Source organism: Alexandromys fortis, unplaced genomic scaffold, assembly GCF_014885135.2.
Source record: "Alexandromys fortis isolate MF-2015 unplaced genomic scaffold, M_Fortis_MF-2015_v1.1 scaffold_24, whole genome shotgun sequence".
Taxonomy (NCBI): Eukaryota; Metazoa; Chordata; class Mammalia; order Rodentia; family Cricetidae; genus Alexandromys; species Alexandromys fortis.
The window spans coordinates 5,378,605-5,386,298 of record NW_026067906.1 but is presented as its reverse complement, the minus strand read 5'-3'; positions in this window follow the sequence as shown (position 1 = coordinate 5,386,298).

Below are 7,694 nucleotides of genomic sequence, written 5' to 3'. Positions count from 1 at the left end.
GATTAAAGGCATGCAAAACCATATCCAGATGCAATCTAAACCTTAAGATAGAAAAAAGAAGAGATAAATCCCATTTTTTTTAAGGAAGGGGCAGCAACGTCTTACAACAAAGGGTGTATGCCAATGGAAGAAAAAACTACCAACATCATCTTTGAAAATAATCTTCCTTGCCTGTGGTTCACATAATAAGGAGACAAACATCAAAAAATAGCTGAAGGCTCCTTAAGTTCCATCAAATGTATCAATGAGAGAACATAATTATTTCATTATTGGTGAATCCTGCTTTCTGATTCTCAGAACTGCTTTCATTCTTTTCTCTTTCTATCTCATTGTCAAGCACCCCTTCTTTCTTTCTTTCTTTCTTTCTTTCTTTCTTTCTTTCTTTCTTTCTTTCTTTCTTTCTTCTTCCTCCCTTTCTTTTTTCTTTCTTTCCTTCTTTCTTTCTTTCTTTCTTTCTTTCTTTCTCTCTCTCTCTCTTTCTTTCTTTCTTAACTTCCTTTCTTCTTTTCTTCCTTCCTTCTTACTTTCTTTTGTTCTTTTGTCTTTCCATTTACTTTTTTGCCAGAATCACTTTCCACAATTGCATAAAACCTCTAAATAAGATAGCACATTTAAATATCAAATTATTTTGTCTTTCTGTTAATAAGAATGCCTACTTATGAAACATGCTGAGAACTTTATTGTTTAAATTTTCCCCATTCCTACATTTTTCCTTGATTTAATTATCTTCACACACACACAAAAAAAATTAAGAATAAAGCTTTTGAAGCACTTATATTTTATCCCCAAAACTTTTAAAACAAATACATATGTCCAACAAAACTACTTTATATTTTCTCTTTGTTACAGAATGCTTTACCTAGTTTGGTTCTTTGTCTTCCAACACATGTGTTGCAATTTGTCAAGGTCTATCAAAAACAAAAATAAAAACCTGTGAGATAGCACAGATAATGAAATGCAGTTGGTACTACGTCTGATCAGTGGATTAGCTGAGTTTGTTATAAAAGGATCCATGTGGTAAAAGAAAAGAACCAACTCTTGCAAGTGGTCCTCTCACCTCCACATATATGCTGTGGTATGTACAGAGAGAGAGAGAGGGACAGAGACAGACAGAGTCACAGATCACAGATAGGAAACAGAGATAGAGAATGAGAAATAATTTAAAAATTAAAATTTTGAAACAAAAATGATTAATTAAAAACAAGTTTAATAGTATTTTAAACAATATTACATTAATTAATATCATGCAAATCTATTTGGTCACAATGGCATCTAAAAGTATGGCTTTTCCAGTTTGTAAACTTGGCCTGTCACAACATGTACATGAATATTCATCAATTTTACTAAACGCTGTTTCATAATATACTTTGCCAAATTTAATGCTAATTATCTTACTTTTTTATATTACTATAATTCTTTTTTAATTTAGGAATTCATTTTATTCTATATGAAATAAAACTGATTTTAATTCATACTTTTTCTCTTCTAATGATATTAATTAGATTTTTGTCATTTTACAAGATAATCTAGAATAAATATTTATGTGATCAATGAATGAATGAAGATAATTTAACTTGTGCTTCTTTAGTTAGTTAATTCTAATATCCCTCCTTTCCTCTGTTATCCACTAAGCTATAAATACAGGAACTATGATGGAGATGTATCACTTGGGACTGAGTACCCAAGCATCTCTTGATCTCTTCCCTGTGTCCAGACACAAGAAACCTCCTATTGAATGGTTTGTCAGGATAGTCCAAGTAACTTTCCAAACAAAATAAAGTAGACATATATGTTATCATTTGTTGCCTCATGGAGTTGAAAGTGGGCCCATATTGCTGAAGACACCACACACTTAGGACTTAGAATTCAGGTGACTTTAGCTAGATCTGACCCAAAAAACCTTTTTCCTTGTGGTCTAGCATCCACAGTTCCAGAAAATGCTTTGCATGCTGCCTGGGGTAAAGTGTTTAACAGTCCTACCCAGATGCAATACCTTTGAACTACAAGAACTAACAATGCAATACTGGCACTCACAAGTTGAGGCAACCAACTGCTGTGTAGTTGGACTTAAGGTAACTCAACAGTACAGAAATCATGCCTGGTACTTTGCTAGAACAGAATAATTTCTTACTACATTCTAAGCCTTATCCTTAAACACACAGATAAGTGTGGTTACCACACCTCATCAAAGCGTCTCCTTATACTAAATTGTGACTATCTCACCACACACACACACACACACACACACACACAATAAGTATTTGTACAGATTTTTAAGAGTGTGAGTGTAATGTTTATATCATATTTTGTTTTGTTTTTAATTTTCATGCTTTTATAACCGGAGTTTTTTGTGATTTTTTTTTAATTTCCTGAAAGAAAATAAATGAGGTTAATATTCTTTCTCCATTTTAAGTATTTGGCAGTGTTAACCAATAAAGCCATGTGAGAACATGAGTTACTTTTCAGGATACATATTTAATTTATAAATTCAATTCATCTCATTTATATACAGATACTTAAGTTACTTCATTGTTGCCTTTATTTAGAAATCCCTGTTTTGCAAGGGTTTTGGCCATTTTGCTAATTCTACTGGCATAAAGTGATTACTAATATTCCAAAAGCTTTCTTTAAAAAAGAAAAACCTCTCCTTTTATTTCATTTTTAAAAATGATTTTGATGCTAGCTCTTCTCTAGGTTTTTCTTTTTTTTCTCCTCCCTCATGTTCTTTTCCTTTCCCAGGTCACACTAATAACTTCGTTGGAGAATTGTCTTGATACTTTGGTCATTTTTGCTCCATATTTCAGACATTACAGCAATTATTTTCCCAAAGTAGAATGCATGTTAGAAATCACACATATGTGCTTACATACATGAATAATTAAATATATATTAGGATGTTCAAATTTTAACAATGAAATAATAGCATTAATAGTGACAAGTGCTATCCCTGCCTGATAAATTAGGATAGAGATCAGAATATTATCATGAGGCCATTGGGAGGAACTTTTTAATATAGTGGAGGTGGAAGACACTGGTATTTTGATATAAAGTGTTAAAAGAGAATGATGGGACAGGAGGTGGTAAATTAGCTGGGAAATGGAGAACAGAGTATAGGAGAAGGCCTGGAGAGGAGAACATAGCATCCTTTCAAAAAGACATATGGAAACCAACTACTCTAAGAAGTTCACACACATAAATAAAATAACTAAAATGGATTACTCTACAAAAGAGCAACAGTGAACTCTTAGATACCAGAATCCAACAAATGGAAAGGCCAGTGCCAAGAATGGGTGTAACAAGAATTCCAATTTTTCTTAATAATAACAATCCCATTCAAATGTTAGCGGGTGCAACCTGAAATATCACAGAAGCAGAGCAGCCAGCCTCTAGAGTTTTTTCCTTTCCAAATGACCAGATCGAATGGGCGATCCTGTGCCTAGGAATCCTTAGACTGAACGGCATCATTATGAATCTCAAGACTGAATCCTCAGCTCCTGTCTCCTTCCTCCTTATATTCCTCTCTCAGCCCAGCCATATCCCTTCCTGTCTCTACCTCTGTAGTGCTGGGATTAAAGGTTAAAAGCCACCACTGCTTAGATCTGTTTTTCTTTTAGACAGATGCCATCTCCTGTAGCCTAACATGGTGTCAACCTCACCAAGATCTGCCTGCCTCTATCTCCTGAGTGCTGGGATTAAAGGTGTGTACCACCACTGCCTGGTCTCTGTCGTTGACAAGTGTGGCTAACTTCACACTCTGATCTTCAGGCAACCTTTATTTGTTAAGGTGCAAACAAAATATCACCATAAATGAGCTACTTTTTATGGAGTTATTAAACAATGGGGTCCCTTAAAAAACCACTCAAAACATTGCAAGCTATTACTGTTGCTGTTGATTTATATCTCCTGTACTTGAAATTAGACTGTACTGTAAAAGACACCAAATACTGGAATCAAAGAACATAGAAAAATTAACCTGCTATACACCTGGAAGAATTATCCCTACTAGTTAACTTTCATAGAGCTAGGAGTACCATTCAAACTATCAAAGGAGACAGTAATCACTAATCACACCCAGCTGTGAATTCTATGAGCTACAGTACTGAAAAGCCTGCCAAGAAATGCCACTGGTACAATAGTGGCACAGAAATGGCAGGCAACACTATTTTCTGATTAGACTGAAGTTCCATTTGTCATGAAGAAATCCTTATCCTCCAGCCAAAAATTTATTGATAAACATATGGTACCTTCTGTCCCAAATCTACCAGACATTTAGAAATGTTTGCCATAAGAATTACCTAGATGAACCCCAGGACAACAACATTTTATATAATAATCATAAACTCCATCAAAGAATTCAAAGAAGACAGAAACAGAAGTTCAATAAAATTAAGGAAAAGGAGTTTAGCAGGAATAAATACTAGAGTAATGCCCAAGAAAACACAAACATAAGGATAATAGATGAGAAAGAAAATCCAGGATTTGAGAACAGAATTCAGTAAGGAAATAGAAACATTGAGAAAAACTCATTGTGAAATGAAAATGGAATTGAAAACCCTATAACTCAACTAAAAAAATGCAAAGGAAAGCCTTATAAGTAGGAAAAGTCAAGACTGCCAGGATTCAATGATAAAGTAGAGGGTTAATAATAAATAAGTAAGGAGAATTAAAATGCAAGACAACACAGGAAAGTAACATACAGAAAATGTGAGTCACCATGTAAAAAACCAACTTTTTGAATTGCAGGTGTGGATGAAGGAGAAGAATTTCAAGTCAATAATATAGACCAATCTTCAACAAGATCATAGAAGAAAACATCTCTAACTTATACAGAGACCAGAAGCAAACAGATCACTAAATAGACAAAACTAGAAAGAAAATACCCAGGTATATATAGTTAAAACACTAGCTACACATGAAAAAAAAATTATTGAAAGCTACAAAAACAATTAAGTTCAAGCCACATGTAAAAGAAAACCCATGATAAAAATAGCTGATTTCTCCATGAAAGCTAGAAAAATCTGCAGGAATGCTTTTAAAATTCTAAAGAACTCTGACTAATATACCCAGCAAAAATACGTGTCATAATTGAGGAAAAAAAGAAAAAAGTTCCACTATTCAAATAACCTAAAAAAATAACTTATTTCCAACAACCCAAACATCATGAAAATACAGGAAGAAATATTATGAATTAACAAGAAGAATGAGCACAATAGAGAGTCTGTGGAAAGAAATATAAAACCATAATTATTAAAACACAAAGTGCTACTGAGAATGCAAACAACACAAAAAGTAAAATATAAATAATAAATACTGAATGAGGATAACATAAAAATAAATTCATGAAACCATGGAATGAATATTCTATCCAGAAAAAAAATACATGAATAAAATATGAATAGAGAAATTTTAATAAGATACAAAGGTAATGTCAATAGGAAAAAAAGTGATTTTAATAAGCCATTCAAAAAACAACTTAGCATTCTTAGTCCAACTCTGGATGAACTAAGTTTAAAACATTATACAATAGTTAACTCAGAAGGGTTTATAGACTTGAATATAAAACACAAAACACATAGCCAGGAAGTCTTGGAGACCTAGAGCTAAGAAAAGAGATCTCTCAGATGTGAGATCAAAACCAAGATCCAGCAAAACAAAAGTTAATAAGCTATGCTTCAAAGTATACTTTTCCACTATGAATAGATCTATAAAGAAGATGAAAAACAAACAATAAAAAATAAACAGCTGCAAACTGATGAGAGATCAATGGATTGTGTGGTATCCACAGCAAAAGACACATCTACAACAGGAATACTGAACCTATGGCTCAGTGAATATTGTACAGGAGGAGGCTGAATACCAGGAAATCTGCCATTAGATTGTGTTTTCTAGAAATGACTGGGAAGCTGCATCCACAATATTTCAACAACATGGCTTCCTAAACAAGACCTAAACCATGAAATGCTAATGTAGAGTCCAGGGAGTCTCTCTCACCTTTTATCAAAGAACCACAAGCAATTAATGATTGTTGGAAGAGAAAAAAAAATAGCCTATAAAAGGAATATGACCCCTCATTGGTTATCTAATATGAAATAATGGGTTCTGAAATGATATACAGACAAGGCACAATAAGTGAACTCAGAGGGTTATATGCTATGAATATGCTTTATTACCATTGGTTAATAAAGAAGCTTCTTTGGCCTATAGCAGGGCAGAATATAGTGATGCTGGAAGAGATGTATAGAGAGAGTAGGCAGAGTCAAAAGGAGAGACATCATGTAGCTTCTGAAGGAGACAGATACCCCCAGAACTTTATGGGTATACCACAAGCCTAGTGGTAAAATATAAAACAATAGGAATGAGTTAATTTAAGATTTAACTGTTAGTTAATAAGAAGCTTAAGCTAATAGGTCAAGCAGTGTTTTAATTAATATAGTTTCTGTGTGACTTTTTGGGGTCTTCATGTCTGGAAAATGAATGAGTAATCTCTGCCTACAAAATGATGCCCAATGTGGGGCAACTATGCTCACAGAAAACCTGAGAGAGCCTGAAGGCGTGATCTGAGTGCCTACAGCTGCTCTGAGCATGAGACCTTCAGGAGTTCCTGATGGCAGGAGAGTGGTTTCCAGTGGGTTTGGCATGACTATCTCTAACTCTAACTAAAGTTAAGTCTTTCATCCATTCACTGAGTTTAAGTGCTTTTTGTTTGTCTCTGTGTTTATTTATTTTTATGTCTCTATATACCCAATTAAATTTAGCTATTCAACTAAATCTACTGTAACTGAAACTGTGAGGGAGATGGTTAATAAATTATACCTTAAATTTACTCTAGTGTAATTTTATTCTGAAAAATATTGAGGCCATATGGGCTATCTCCCAACCACTTTGTCATATCTCCTCTTGTGTCCTTGTTTAATTCATGTTTAAGCATCCACGTAGGTTAAACTTTGTAGGTGTCCTTCTGACATTGCTAGGAGACAGAGTCTCACAGCAAACTTCCTGATAGTCTGGCTCATACAATATTTCTGCCCTTCTTCCTCAATGTTCCTTGAGCCCTGCATATGGGAGTGTTTTGTAGATGGGGACTTGGTTCCAAAGCTTTGAATTTTTATTTATTATAGTTTTCCTTAATATTCTTTGCTGCAAAGAGAGAGAAAAAGTCTAAGGGGGTCTGAATCCTACAAAAACAAATAAACAAACAAAAACCCTACAGGCTGCTAAGGAATGCTAAGAGTGGTTCAAAAGGAAAAGAAGTAGTTTTACCCAGGGGAGGTCTCATCAATTGGTTTTCGGGTACCAAATAGTGAACCTGTGGTGACATCTTGTTTGTACAAATAAGCTTGCCTGAAGATCGGGGACAAAGCTAGTCACTTGCTAACTATAGCTATCTGGAGGTATGTATAGACAGACAAGAAGTGAAATGGCTGTGCAGAGGGAGGAAGAGATAAGGTGTTAGGAGACAGGAGTTCCGTCTCTTTTCAGCTGGGAAGTTGAGAGGTAAGGTGGCTAAGGTCTTATTCCTTCATCTTTCTAATCTTTCAGCATTTCCCCATGTCTGACTCCTGGCTTTTATTATTAAGACCTACTATCACTCGTGCTACATGAATGAACCCAGAAAACCTGCATGAAAGTAACATTGTATATACTGATATATGCACATACACACACATACACACACACACACACACACACACACA